This window comes from Microcebus murinus, unplaced genomic scaffold (assembly GCF_040939455.1).
Source record: "Microcebus murinus isolate Inina unplaced genomic scaffold, M.murinus_Inina_mat1.0 scaf069_hap2_Mmur4.0, whole genome shotgun sequence".
In the NCBI taxonomy this organism is placed as follows: domain Eukaryota; kingdom Metazoa; phylum Chordata; class Mammalia; order Primates; family Cheirogaleidae; genus Microcebus; species Microcebus murinus.
This window is the reverse complement of record NW_027439015.1, coordinates 18651-32079: the sequence shown is the minus strand read 5'-3', so window position 1 is coordinate 32079 and position 13429 is coordinate 18651. Positions and strand designations below refer to the sequence as shown.

Sequence of the window (13429 nt, the reverse complement as noted above, 5' to 3'; positions counted from 1 at the left end):
ACGGAGTGCTATTCGGCTATGAGGAGCAGCGGTGAGGGGGCACCTCTCGTGGTTCTCCTGGCCAGAGCTGGAACCCGTTCCAGTAAGCCAAGTATCCCAAGAATGGACACACGAGCACCACGTGCTCGCGCTCACCAGCAAATGGGTACGAACCGATGGACACCTAAGTGGACACAGAGGAATCACCTTCTTCGGGTGGGTGTCGGGCGGGTGGGGGGAGGGGATGGGCATACACATCCATTAGGAATGGGGTGGGTACGCACCGACTGGGGGATGGGCGCACTTGAAGCTCTGACGCACCGACTGGGGGATGGGCGCACTTGAAGCTCTGACCCGAGGGGGGAGGCTGGGAGAGGGCAACGCACCTGACCTTAACATTGGTGCCCCCACAATATGCTGGAGCAACATGAGAGGTAAATGAATAAGAACACGGGGGGGGGAGGGGGGCACGGGCAACACATGTCACCTTAATACTTGGACTCCCATCATCTGCTTGAAAAGAGAGAGAAAAGAAAATGCAATAATAGAGATAAGAGACACTTTTTAAAAATAATGAATCCGGCCGGGCGCTGTGGCTCACGCCTGTAATCCTAGCTCTTGGGAGGCCGAGGCGGGCGGATTGCTCAAGGTCAGGAGTTCAAAACCAGCCTGAGCAAGAGCGAGACCCCGTCTCTACTATAAATAGAAAGGAATTAATTGGCCAACTGATATATATATAAAAATTAGCGGGGCATGGTGGCGCATGCCTGCAGTCCCAGCTACCCGGGAGGCTGAGGCAGAAGGATCACTGGAGCCCAGGAGTTTGAAGTTGCTGTGAGCTAGGCTGACGCCACGGCACTCACTCTAGCCTGGGCACCAAACCGAGACTCTGTCTCAAAAAAAAAAAAAAAAAAATGAATCCGAAGAGAAAAGTAAAAGGAGGCCTGTGGAGCAGGTCTGGGTGTGACTCCGGATCCCCCAACATCAGGTGCCACCACCAAAGATTCCTACGTGTAGCCCATAGAACCCCAAAAGCAACGGGACGAGTTCTGGTCACATACTCCCTCAAAATGACATCCTGGCCTTCTTCTGGAACTCCCTCCCCTCTCAGACTCTCAAGGTTTCCTCCAGCGTGTCGGCTCCCACAGAGCAGACCTTTGGTCTGAGACCTGACTGTCCAGAAGCCACGCATGCTGCCGCGTGGCGGCGGTGTCGCGGCTCGGGACAAGAGGAGGCCCCACGGTGCGGGCTGGGGCGCGCCAGGCACCGCGGCGGACGCTGAGGGTGGGGGTCACCCCCACCCCGGGCCGCCCCCGCACTCCCAGAAACGCGACAGAACCAGAGGCAAAAAAAAAAAGAAGAAGCCTACGGCACCCGGTATTCCCGGGCGGTCTCCCATCCAAGTTCTAACCAGGCCCGAGCCTGCTTAGCTTCCGAGACCAGACGGGATCGGGCGCGTTCGGGGTGGTGTGGCCGTGGACGGCGGAGGGCGCCCCTGCCCCGCTCAAGAAGCCGAGCCTCTCTGCGCTTCCCCGCCGCCTCCTCCCCCCGCCCCAGGCCCCGCGCCGGGTCGGGCCTGTTGAGTTCGCCGGCCGGGTCCCGCGGGCTCCGAGGGACGGGGGTGACAGGCGGGGCGGGCCGGGGTTGGGGGCTGTCTCTGTATACACACACACTCACACTCACACTCACTCACTCACTCACACTCACACAAGATGCGCCTCCACGGCTGGACCCGCCAAGGTGGAGACCTTCAAGCCCCCCTCCTCTCCTTGCCTGGCCTCCTTCACCTCCCCGCCCCCCACCCCCAGCTCGCACGGGCGGGAGGGGCGGGGCGCTCGCCCTTTGACCCCAGCCAGGGGCGGCCCTCCCCCACAACCCCTTTCAGCTGCGCCCCCCACCCTGTGGCCCGGCGGCCGCCTATTCCCCCGGGCCAGGGCTGGGGCACAGCGCACGGGGGAGGGGAGCCAGTGTATGGGGCGTCTCTCTCTCTCTCTCTCTCTCTCTCTCTCTCTCTCTCTCTCTCTCTCTCTCTCTCTCTCTCTCTCGGGATGTGTCCCATGGGTGGGGTGGGGTGGCGTGGTTTGTGGGGCGCTGAAGAAATCAGTCCCCTCCATCTCCTCCCTCTGGAAAACACCCAAGCCCTTGGAGAACTGCCCGCACCTCTACCTACCGTGGGGGCCGGGACCCTCCTCTTTGTCCTCCTGTGGCCCAGTCCAAGGGGCCTGGACCTGGCCGGGGCTGCACTGGACCCCAACCACCCTGGCGTGTGGACTCGCTAAAAATCGGCGATTAGATATTGGATTCCAGCGTCATTGAGGTCATTTCACTAATGAGTGCACCGCAAAGAGTTTCCTAATCCATCTGTGAGGGTGGCAACCGAAAGAGAATTTTAGAGCTGACAGAATAGGCGAGGAAAGGCATAGGAGATTTCCACACCCAGTAAGGAAGCCTTTCCCGAAGTGGAAGAAAGAAAGGAGCAAACAGAGACACCGGTAGCCCGCCCGGATCAGAGTCTGCCCCTGAGAGAAAGTACCCTGACCAGGTTCTCCCGTGGGTGGGTCGCGAGCTAGCGGCATTCAGAAGAGCGAGGCCCGCAGTCTGTGCGGAAGACACCTGCACTCGGGTGTGTGTGGCGGCACAATTCACAAGCAGCTCCAGATGTTAAACCAAGGAGAAGCCAGGGAGTTCCCAACGCCCCAGGTGTCCTCAGCCCACGACTGGCTGCTGTGGGAATGCGAAGCCCGGCTCCTTGTCTCAGAGCGGGGCAACCAGGAGGTGTGATGTCCACCCCGGGGTTCCCAGGAGGATCAGACTGAAGCTGGGACTTGGCCTGAAAGTGTCCCCTCGCATGGCCACCCCCTTCCCCTTCCTGCTCCTCTACTCCTGGTGCCCCTCCATCCAGGGGCCAGACCTTAAAGAGTCACCCGCAAGAGAATCCTGGTCCCAAAGGAGCCTTCTGGGGGACCCCTGCTGAGAGAGGTTGTGGGCATGGCCCGCTGGGGCTCTGCCCGACCCAGGGCTGAGAGATGCAACCTCCCAGCTCTGGGTCCCTGCAGGAAGTGTTGGCAAGCACAGGGCCAGTCCTCCAAAGGCCCAGGTGCAGGGAGCCCAGGCCAAGCAGCCTGTGGAAGAAGCCACATGCTGTGCCACCCCGGGGAACACGACTGCAGGCCACGGCCCTTCCCACCTCCTCCTCCTCCTCCTCCTCCTCCTCCTCCTCCTCCTCCCACCCCGCCCCCGCCCCCGCCCCCACATGGCACAGGGCCCAGAGACACCTCAGACACTTGCTACCCAAAGTGCAAAGGGCATCAGTTGCTCCTCCAAACCCCCCCCCCAGCCCAGCAGACCGCGTTGTCCAGCCAGCCACCGGGCCTCCCTGGGGTGCCCAGCACAAAAGTGCAGACACCCACCGGACCCTCAATCTCAGTTTTCGGATGTTTTTGCCACTCTAAGGACCCGCAGGCCAGCTGGGCCTTCTGGCAGGACAGAGAGCCCCGGAATCCGACGTGGAGAGCTGGGTGTACGTCCCCATGAGGAGGCGGTCCCCACCTCCGCGGCTATCCCCTTGCGGGGAGCGGCAGCCGCGGGGCCTCAGAGAAGACACCAGGCTGGGCCCCCACGGCACAGCGGGAGCACGTCCCCCGCAGGCCACTTAGCGATGGCGGCCAGCCGGCGGACGGTTGGGTTGCGCGAGACGCTGCGGCCGCCCTGCTACCGGGTTCCTGGGAGGGCGTCCTGGAACCAGCGTCCACACCAAGCCCTTGGAAGGCCCAGGCGACGGAGGAGCCCCGTCAGGCAGGGGCCGAGGACGGTGACGGCCCGGGCGGGGAGGAGCGTGTCAGGCAGGGGCAGAGGACGGTGACAGGTGATAGGCCGGGCGGGAAGGAGTCAGTCAGGCAGGGGCCGTGGAGGAGACGGGCTGGGTAAGGGTTAGGGTTAGTGTCAGGGCACAAGTCACAATCGCAAAGACCTGGAAGCCACCCGAGTGCCCATCGACCCACGAGTGGGTAAATAAAATGTGGCGCGTGGACACCACGGAGTGCTATTCGGCTATGAGGAGCAGCGGTGAGGGGGCACCTCTCGTGGTTCTCCTGGCCAGAGCTGGAACCCGTTCCAGTAAGCCAAGTATCCCAAGAATGGACACACGAGCACCACGTGCTCGCGCTCACCAGCAAATGGGTACGAACCGATGGACACCTAAGTGGACACAGAGGAATCACCTTCTTCGGGTGGGTGTCGGGCGGGTGGGGGGAGGGGATGGGCATACACATCCATTAGGAATGGGGTGGGTACGCACCGACTGGGGGATGGGCGCACTTGAAGCTCTGACCCGAGGGGGGAGGCTGGGAGAGGGCAACGCACCCGACCTTAACATTGGTGCCCCCACAATATGCTGGAGCAACATGAGAGGTAAATGAATAAGAACACGGGGGGGGAGGGGGGCACGGGCAACACATGTCACCTTAATACTTGGACTCCCATCATCTGCTTGAAAAGAGAGAGAAAAGAAAATGCAATAATAGAGATAAGAGACACTTTTTAAAAATAATGAATCCGGCCGGGCGCTGTGGCTCACGCCTGTAATCCTAGCTCTTGGGAGGCCGAGGCGGGCGGATTGCTCAAGGTCAGGAGTTCAAAACCAGCCTGAGCAAGAGCGAGACCCCGTCTCTACTATAAATAGAAAGGAATTAATTGGCCAACTGATATATATATAAAAATTAGCGGGGCATGGTGGCGCATGCCTGCAGTCCCAGCTACCCGGGAGGCTGAGGCAGAAGGATCACTGGAGCCCAGGAGTTTGAAGTTGCTGTGAGCTAGGCTGACGCCACGGCACTCACTCTAGCCTGGGCACCAAACCGAGACTCTGTCTCAAAAAAAAAAAAAAAAAAATGAATCCGAAGAGAAAAGTAAAAGGAGGCCTGTGGAGCAGGTCTGGGTGTGACTCCGGATCCCCCAACATCAGGTGCCACCACCAAAGATTCCTACGTGTAGCCCATAGAACCCCAAAAGCAACGGGACGAGTTCTGGTCACATACTCCCTCAAAATGACATCCTGGCCTTCTTCTGGAACTCCCTCCCCTCTCAGACTCTCAAGGTTTCCTCCAGCGTGTCGGCTCCCACAGAGCAGACCTTTGGTCTGAGACCTGACTGTCCAGAAGCCACGCATGCTGCCGCGTGGCGGCGGTGTCGCGGCTCGGGACAAGAGGAGGCCCCACGGTGCGGGCTGGGGCGCGCCAGGCACCGCGGCGGACGCTGAGGGTGGGGGTCACCCCCACCCCGGGCCGCCCCCGCACTCCCAGAAACGCGACAGAACCAGAGGCAAAAAAAAAAAGAAGAAGCCTACGGCACCCGGTATTCCCGGGCGGTCTCCCATCCAAGTTCTAACCAGGCCCGAGCCTGCTTAGCTTCCGAGACCAGACGGGATCGGGCGCGTTCGGGGTGGTGTGGCCGTGGACGGCGGAGGGCGCCCCTGCCCCGCTCAAGAAGCCGAGCCTCTCTGCGCTTCCCCGCCGCCTCCTCCCCCCGCCCCAGGCCCCGCGCCGGGTCGGGCCTGTTGAGTTCGCCGGCCGGGTCCCGCGGGCTCCGAGGGACGGGGGTGACAGGCGGGGCGGGCCGGGGTTGGGGGCTGTCTCTGTATACACACACACTCACACTCACACTCACTCACTCACTCACACTCACACAAGATGCGCCTCCACGGCTGGACCCGCCAAGGTGGAGACCTTCAAGCCCCCCTCCTCTCCTTGCCTGGCCTCCTTCACCTCCCCGCCCCCCACCCCCAGCTCGCACGGGCGGGAGGGGCGGGGCGCTCGCCCTTTGACCCCAGCCAGGGGCGGCCCTCCCCCACAACCCCTTTCAGCTGCGCCCCCCACCCTGTGGCCCGGCGGCCGCCTATTCCCCCGGGCCAGGGCTGGGGCACAGCGCACGGGGGAGGGGAGCCAGTGTATGGGGCGTCTCTCTCTCTCTCTCTCTCTCTCTCTCTCTCTCTCTCTCTCTCTCTCTCTCTCTCTCTCTCTCTCGGGATGTGTCCCATGGGTGGGGTGGGGTGGCGTGGTTTGTGGGGCGCTGAAGAAATCAGTCCCCTCCATCTCCTCCCTCTGGAAAACACCCAAGCCCTTGGAGAACTGCCCGCACCTCTACCTACCGTGGGGGCCGGGACCCTCCTCTTTGTCCTCCTGTGGCCCAGTCCAAGGGGCCTGGACCTGGCCGGGGCTGCACTGGACCCCAACCACCCTGGCGTGTGGACTCGCTAAAAATCGGCGATTAGATATTGGATTCCAGCGTCATTGAGGTCATTTCACTAATGAGTGCACCGCAAAGAGTTTCCTAATCCATCTGTGAGGGTGGCAACCGAAAGAGAATTTTAGAGCTGACAGAATAGGCGAGGAAAGGCATAGGAGATTTCCACACCCAGTAAGGAAGCCTTTCCCGAAGTGGAAGAAAGAAAGGAGCAAACAGAGACACCGGTAGCCCGCCCGGATCAGAGTCTGCCCCTGAGAGAAAGTACCCTGACCAGGTTCTCCCGTGGGTGGGTCGCGAGCTAGCGGCATTCAGAAGAGCGAGGCCCGCAGTCTGTGCGGAAGACACCTGCACTCGGGTGTGTGTGGCGGCACAATTCACAAGCAGCTCCAGATGTTAAACCAAGGAGAAGCCAGGGAGTTCCCAACGCCCCAGGTGTCCTCAGCCCACGACTGGCTGCTGTGGGAATGCGAAGCCCGGCTCCTTGTCTCAGAGCGGGGCAACCAGGAGGTGTGATGTCCACCCCGGGGTTCCCAGGAGGATCAGACTGAAGCTGGGACTTGGCCTGAAAGTGTCCCCTCGCATGGCCACCCCCTTCCCCTTCCTGCTCCTCTACTCCTGGTGCCCCTCCATCCAGGGGCCAGACCTTAAAGAGTCACCCGCAAGAGAATCCTGGTCCCAAAGGAGCCTTCTGGGGGACCCCTGCTGAGAGAGGTTGTGGGCATGGCCCGCTGGGGCTCTGCCCGACCCAGGGCTGAGAGATGCAACCTCCCAGCTCTGGGTCCCTGCAGGAAGTGTTGGCAAGCACAGGGCCAGTCCTCCAAAGGCCCAGGTGCAGGGAGCCCAGGCCAAGCAGCCTGTGGAAGAAGCCACATGCTGTGCCACCCCGGGGAACACGACTGCAGGCCACGGCCCTTCCCACCTCCTCCTCCTCCTCCTCCTCCTCCTCCTCCTCCTCCTCCTCCCACCCCGCCCCCGCCCCCGCCCCCACATGGCACAGGGCCCAGAGACACCTCAGACACTTGCTACCCAAAGTGCAAAGGGCATCAGTTGCTCCTCCAAACCCCCCCCCCAGCCCAGCAGACCGCGTTGTCCAGCCAGCCACCGGGCCTCCCTGGGGTGCCCAGCACAAAAGTGCAGACACCCACCGGACCCTCAATCTCAGTTTTCGGATGTTTTTGCCACTCTAAGGACCCGCAGGCCAGCTGGGCCTTCTGGCAGGACAGAGAGCCCCGGAATCCGACGTGGAGAGCTGGGTGTACGTCCCCATGAGGAGGCGGTCCCCACCTCCGCGGCTATCCCCTTGCGGGGAGCGGCAGCCGCGGGGCCTCAGAGAAGACACCAGGCTGGGCCCCCACGGCACAGCGGGAGCACGTCCCCCGCAGGCCACTTAGCGATGGCGGCCAGCCGGCGGACGGTTGGGTTGCGCGAGACGCTGCGGCCGCCCTGCTACCGGGTTCCTGGGAGGGCGTCCTGGAACCAGCGTCCACACCAAGCCCTTGGAAGGCCCAGGCGACGGAGGAGCCCCGTCAGGCAGGGGCCGAGGACGGTGACGGCCCGGGCGGGGAGGAGCGTGTCAGGCAGGGGCAGAGGACGGTGACAGGTGATAGGCCGGGCGGGAAGGAGTCAGTCAGGCAGGGGCCGTGGAGGAGACGGGCTGGGTAAGGGTTAGGGTTAGTGTCAGGGCACAAGTCACAATCGCAAAGACCTGGAAGCCACCCGAGTGCCCATCGACCCACGAGTGGGTAAATAAAATGTGGCGCGTGGACACCACGGAGTGCTATTCGGCTATGAGGAGCAGCGGTGAGGGGGCACCTCTCGTGGTTCTCCTGGCCAGAGCTGGAACCCGTTCCAGTAAGCCAAGTATCCCAAGAATGGACACACGAGCACCACGTGCTCGCGCTCACCAGCAAATGGGTACGAACCGATGGACACCTAAGTGGACACAGAGGAATCACCTTCTTCGGGTGGGTGTCGGGCGGGTGGGGGGAGGGGATGGGCATACACATCCATTAGGAATGGGGTGGGTACGCACCGACTGGGGGATGGGCGCACTTGAAGCTCTGACCCGAGGGGGGAGGCTGGGAGAGGGCAACGCACCCGACCTTAACATTGGTGCCCCCACAATATGCTGGAGCAACATGAGAGGTAAATGAATAAGAACACGGGGGGGGAGGGGGGCACGGGCAACACATGTCACCTTAATACTTGGACTCCCATCATCTGCTTGAAAAGAGAGAGAAAAGAAAATGCAATAATAGAGATAAGAGACACTTTTTAAAAATAATGAATCCGGCCGGGCGCTGTGGCTCACGCCTGTAATCCTAGCTCTTGGGAGGCCGAGGCGGGCGGATTGCTCAAGGTCAGGAGTTCAAAACCAGCCTGAGCAAGAGCGAGACCCCGTCTCTACTATAAATAGAAAGGAATTAATTGGCCAACTGATATATATATAAAAATTAGCGGGGCATGGTGGCGCATGCCTGCAGTCCCAGCTACCCGGGAGGCTGAGGCAGAAGGATCACTGGAGCCCAGGAGTTTGAAGTTGCTGTGAGCTAGGCTGACGCCACGGCACTCACTCTAGCCTGGGCACCAAACCGAGACTCTGTCTCAAAAAAAAAAAAAAAAAAATGAATCCGAAGAGAAAAGTAAAAGGAGGCCTGTGGAGCAGGTCTGGGTGTGACTCCGGATCCCCCAACATCAGGTGCCACCACCAAAGATTCCTACGTGTAGCCCATAGAACCCCAAAAGCAACGGGACGAGTTCTGGTCACATACTCCCTCAAAATGACATCCTGGCCTTCTTCTGGAACTCCCTCCCCTCTCAGACTCTCAAGGTTTCCTCCAGCGTGTCGGCTCCCACAGAGCAGACCTTTGGTCTGAGACCTGACTGTCCAGAAGCCACGCATGCTGCCGCGTGGCGGCGGTGTCGCGGCTCGGGACAAGAGGAGGCCCCACGGTGCGGGCTGGGGCGCGCCAGGCACCGCGGCGGACGCTGAGGGTGGGGGTCACCCCCACCCCGGGCCGCCCCCGCACTCCCAGAAACGCGACAGAACCAGAGGCAAAAAAAAAAAGAAGAAGCCTACGGCACCCGGTATTCCCGGGCGGTCTCCCATCCAAGTTCTAACCAGGCCCGAGCCTGCTTAGCTTCCGAGACCAGACGGGATCGGGCGCGTTCGGGGTGGTGTGGCCGTGGACGGCGGAGGGCGCCCCTGCCCCGCTCAAGAAGCCGAGCCTCTCTGCGCTTCCCCGCCGCCTCCTCCCCCCGCCCCAGGCCCCGCGCCGGGTCGGGCCTGTTGAGTTCGCCGGCCGGGTCCCGCGGGCTCCGAGGGACGGGGGTGACAGGCGGGGCGGGCCGGGGTTGGGGGCTGTCTCTGTATACACACACACTCACACTCACACTCACTCACTCACTCACACTCACACAAGATGCGCCTCCACGGCTGGACCCGCCAAGGTGGAGACCTTCAAGCCCCCCTCCTCTCCTTGCCTGGCCTCCTTCACCTCCCCGCCCCCCACCCCCAGCTCGCACGGGCGGGAGGGGCGGGGCGCTCGCCCTTTGACCCCAGCCAGGGGCGGCCCTCCCCCACAACCCCTTTCAGCTGCGCCCCCCACCCTGTGGCCCGGCGGCCGCCTATTCCCCCGGGCCAGGGCTGGGGCACAGCGCACGGGGGAGGGGAGCCAGTGTATGGGGCGTCTCTCTCTCTCTCTCTCTCTCTCTCTCTCTCTCTCTCTCTCTCTCTCTCTCTCTCTCTCTCTCTCGGGATGTGTCCCATGGGTGGGGTGGGGTGGCGTGGTTTGTGGGGCGCTGAAGAAATCAGTCCCCTCCATCTCCTCCCTCTGGAAAACACCCAAGCCCTTGGAGAACTGCCCGCACCTCTACCTACCGTGGGGGCCGGGACCCTCCTCTTTGTCCTCCTGTGGCCCAGTCCAAGGGGCCTGGACCTGGCCGGGGCTGCACTGGACCCCAACCACCCTGGCGTGTGGACTCGCTAAAAATCGGCGATTAGATATTGGATTCCAGCGTCATTGAGGTCATTTCACTAATGAGTGCACCGCAAAGAGTTTCCTAATCCATCTGTGAGGGTGGCAACCGAAAGAGAATTTTAGAGCTGACAGAATAGGCGAGGAAAGGCATAGGAGATTTCCACACCCAGTAAGGAAGCCTTTCCCGAAGTGGAAGAAAGAAAGGAGCAAACAGAGACACCGGTAGCCCGCCCGGATCAGAGTCTGCCCCTGAGAGAAAGTACCCTGACCAGGTTCTCCCGTGGGTGGGTCGCGAGCTAGCGGCATTCAGAAGAGCGAGGCCCGCAGTCTGTGCGGAAGACACCTGCACTCGGGTGTGTGTGGCGGCACAATTCACAAGCAGCTCCAGATGTTAAACCAAGGAGAAGCCAGGGAGTTCCCAACGCCCCAGGTGTCCTCAGCCCACGACTGGCTGCTGTGGGAATGCGAAGCCCGGCTCCTTGTCTCAGAGCGGGGCAACCAGGAGGTGTGATGTCCACCCCGGGGTTCCCAGGAGGATCAGACTGAAGCTGGGACTTGGCCTGAAAGTGTCCCCTCGCATGGCCACCCCCTTCCCCTTCCTGCTCCTCTACTCCTGGTGCCCCTCCATCCAGGGGCCAGACCTTAAAGAGTCACCCGCAAGAGAATCCTGGTCCCAAAGGAGCCTTCTGGGGGACCCCTGCTGAGAGAGGTTGTGGGCATGGCCCGCTGGGGCTCTGCCCGACCCAGGGCTGAGAGATGCAACCTCCCAGCTCTGGGTCCCTGCAGGAAGTGTTGGCAAGCACAGGGCCAGTCCTCCAAAGGCCCAGGTGCAGGGAGCCCAGGCCAAGCAGCCTGTGGAAGAAGCCACATGCTGTGCCACCCCGGGGAACACGACTGCAGGCCACGGCCCTTCCCACCTCCTCCTCCTCCTCCTCCTCCTCCTCCTCCTCCTCCTCCTCCCACCCCGCCCCCGCCCCCGCCCCCACATGGCACAGGGCCCAGAGACACCTCAGACACTTGCTACCCAAAGTGCAAAGGGCATCAGTTGCTCCTCCAAACCCCCCCCCCAGCCCAGCAGACCGCGTTGTCCAGCCAGCCACCGGGCCTCCCTGGGGTGCCCAGCACAAAAGTGCAGACACCCACCGGACCCTCAATCTCAGTTTTCGGATGTTTTTGCCACTCTAAGGACCCGCAGGCCAGCTGGGCCTTCTGGCAGGACAGAGAGCCCCGGAATCCGACGTGGAGAGCTGGGTGTACGTCCCCATGAGGAGGCGGTCCCCACCTCCGCGGCTATCCCCTTGCGGGGAGCGGCAGCCGCGGGGCCTCAGAGAAGACACCAGGCTGGGCCCCCACGGCACAGCGGGAGCACGTCCCCCGCAGGCCACTTAGCGATGGCGGCCAGCCGGCGGACGGTTGGGTTGCGCGAGACGCTGCGGCCGCCCTGCTACCGGGTTCCTGGGAGGGCGTCCTGGAACCAGCGTCCACACCAAGCCCTTGGAAGGCCCAGGCGACGGAGGAGCCCCGTCAGGCAGGGGCCGAGGACGGTGACGGCCCGGGCGGGGAGGAGCGTGTCAGGCAGGGGCAGAGGACGGTGACAGGTGATAGGCCGGGCGGGAAGGAGTCAGTCAGGCAGGGGCCGTGGAGGAGACGGGCTGGGTAAGGGTTAGGGTTAGTGTCAGGGCACAAGTCACAATCGCAAAGACCTGGAAGCCACCCGAGTGCCCATCGACCCACGAGTGGGTAAATAAAATGTGGCGCGTGGACACCACGGAGTGCTATTCGGCTATGAGGAGCAGCGGTGAGGGGGCACCTCTCGTGGTTCTCCTGGCCAGAGCTGGAACCCGTTCCAGTAAGCCAAGTATCCCAAGAATGGACACACGAGCACCACGTGCTCGCGCTCACCAGCAAATGGGTACGAACCGATGGACACCTAAGTGGACACAGAGGAATCACCTTCTTCGGGTGGGTGTCGGGCGGGTGGGGGGAGGGGATGGGCATACACATCCATTAGGAATGGGGTGGGTACGCACCGACTGGGGGATGGGCGCACTTGAAGCTCTGACCCGAGGGGGGAGGCTGGGAGAGGGCAACGCACCCGACCTTAACATTGGTGCCCCCACAATATGCTGGAGCAACATGAGAGGTAAATGAATAAGAACACGGGGGGGGAGGGGGGCACGGGCAACACATGTCACCTTAATACTTGGACTCCCATCATCTGCTTGAAAAGAGAGAGAAAAGAAAATGCAATAATAGAGATAAGAGACACTTTTTAAAAATAATGAATCCGGCCGGGCGCTGTGGCTCACGCCTGTAATCCTAGCTCTTGGGAGGCCGAGGCGGGCGGATTGCTCAAGGTCAGGAGTTCAAAACCAGCCTGAGCAAGAGCGAGACCCCGTCTCTACTATAAATAGAAAGGAATTAATTGGCCAACTGATATATATATAAAAATTAGCGGGGCATGGTGGCGCATGCCTGCAGTCCCAGCTACCCGGGAGGCTGAGGCAGAAGGATCACTGGAGCCCAGGAGTTTGAAGTTGCTGTGAGCTAGGCTGACGCCACGGCACTCACTCTAGCCTGGGCACCAAACCGAGACTCTGTCTCAAAAAAAAAAAAAAAAAAATGAATCCGAAGAGAAAAGTAAAAGGAGGCCTGTGGAGCAGGTCTGGGTGTGACTCCGGATCCCCCAACATCAGGTGCCACCACCAAAGATTCCTACGTGTAGCCCATAGAACCCCAAAAGCAACGGGACGAGTTCTGGTCACATACTCCCTCAAAATGACATCCTGGCCTTCTTCTGGAACTCCCTCCCCTCTCAGACTCTCAAGGTTTCCTCCAGCGTGTCGGCTCCCACAGAGCAGACCTTTGGTCTGAGACCTGACTGTCCAGAAGCCACGCATGCTGCCGCGTGGCGGCGGTGTCGCGGCTCGGGACAAGAGGAGGCCCCACGGTGCGGGCTGGGGCGCGCCAGGCACCGCGGCGGACGCTGAGGGTGGGGGTCACCCCCACCCCGGGCCGCCCCCGCACTCCCAGAAACGCGACAGAACCAGAGGCAAAAAAAAAAAGAAGAAGCCTACGGCACCCGGTATTCCCGGGCGGTCTCCCATCCAAGTTCTAACCAGGCCCGAGCCTGCTTAGCTTCCGAGACCAGACGGGATCGGGCGCGTTCGGGGTGGTGTGGCCGTGGACGGCGGAGGGCGCCCCTGCCCCGCTCAAGAAGCCGAGCC

General features: G+C 61.8%; 4 pseudogenes; all 4 read right to left on the bottom strand.

Moving 5' to 3' along the window:
• Positions 1-1341: 1341 nt before the first annotated feature.
• LOC142869315 (uncharacterized) lies at positions 1342-1460 on the bottom strand (annotated as a pseudogene).
• A 3856-nt stretch (positions 1461-5316) lies between these two features.
• LOC142869314 (uncharacterized) lies at positions 5317-5435 on the bottom strand (annotated as a pseudogene).
• A 3859-nt stretch (positions 5436-9294) lies between these two features.
• Positions 9295-9413, bottom strand: LOC142869313 (uncharacterized; annotated as a pseudogene).
• A 3859-nt stretch (positions 9414-13272) lies between these two features.
• Positions 13273-13391, bottom strand: LOC142869327 (uncharacterized; annotated as a pseudogene).
• Between the last annotated feature and the right edge of the window lie 38 nt (positions 13392-13429).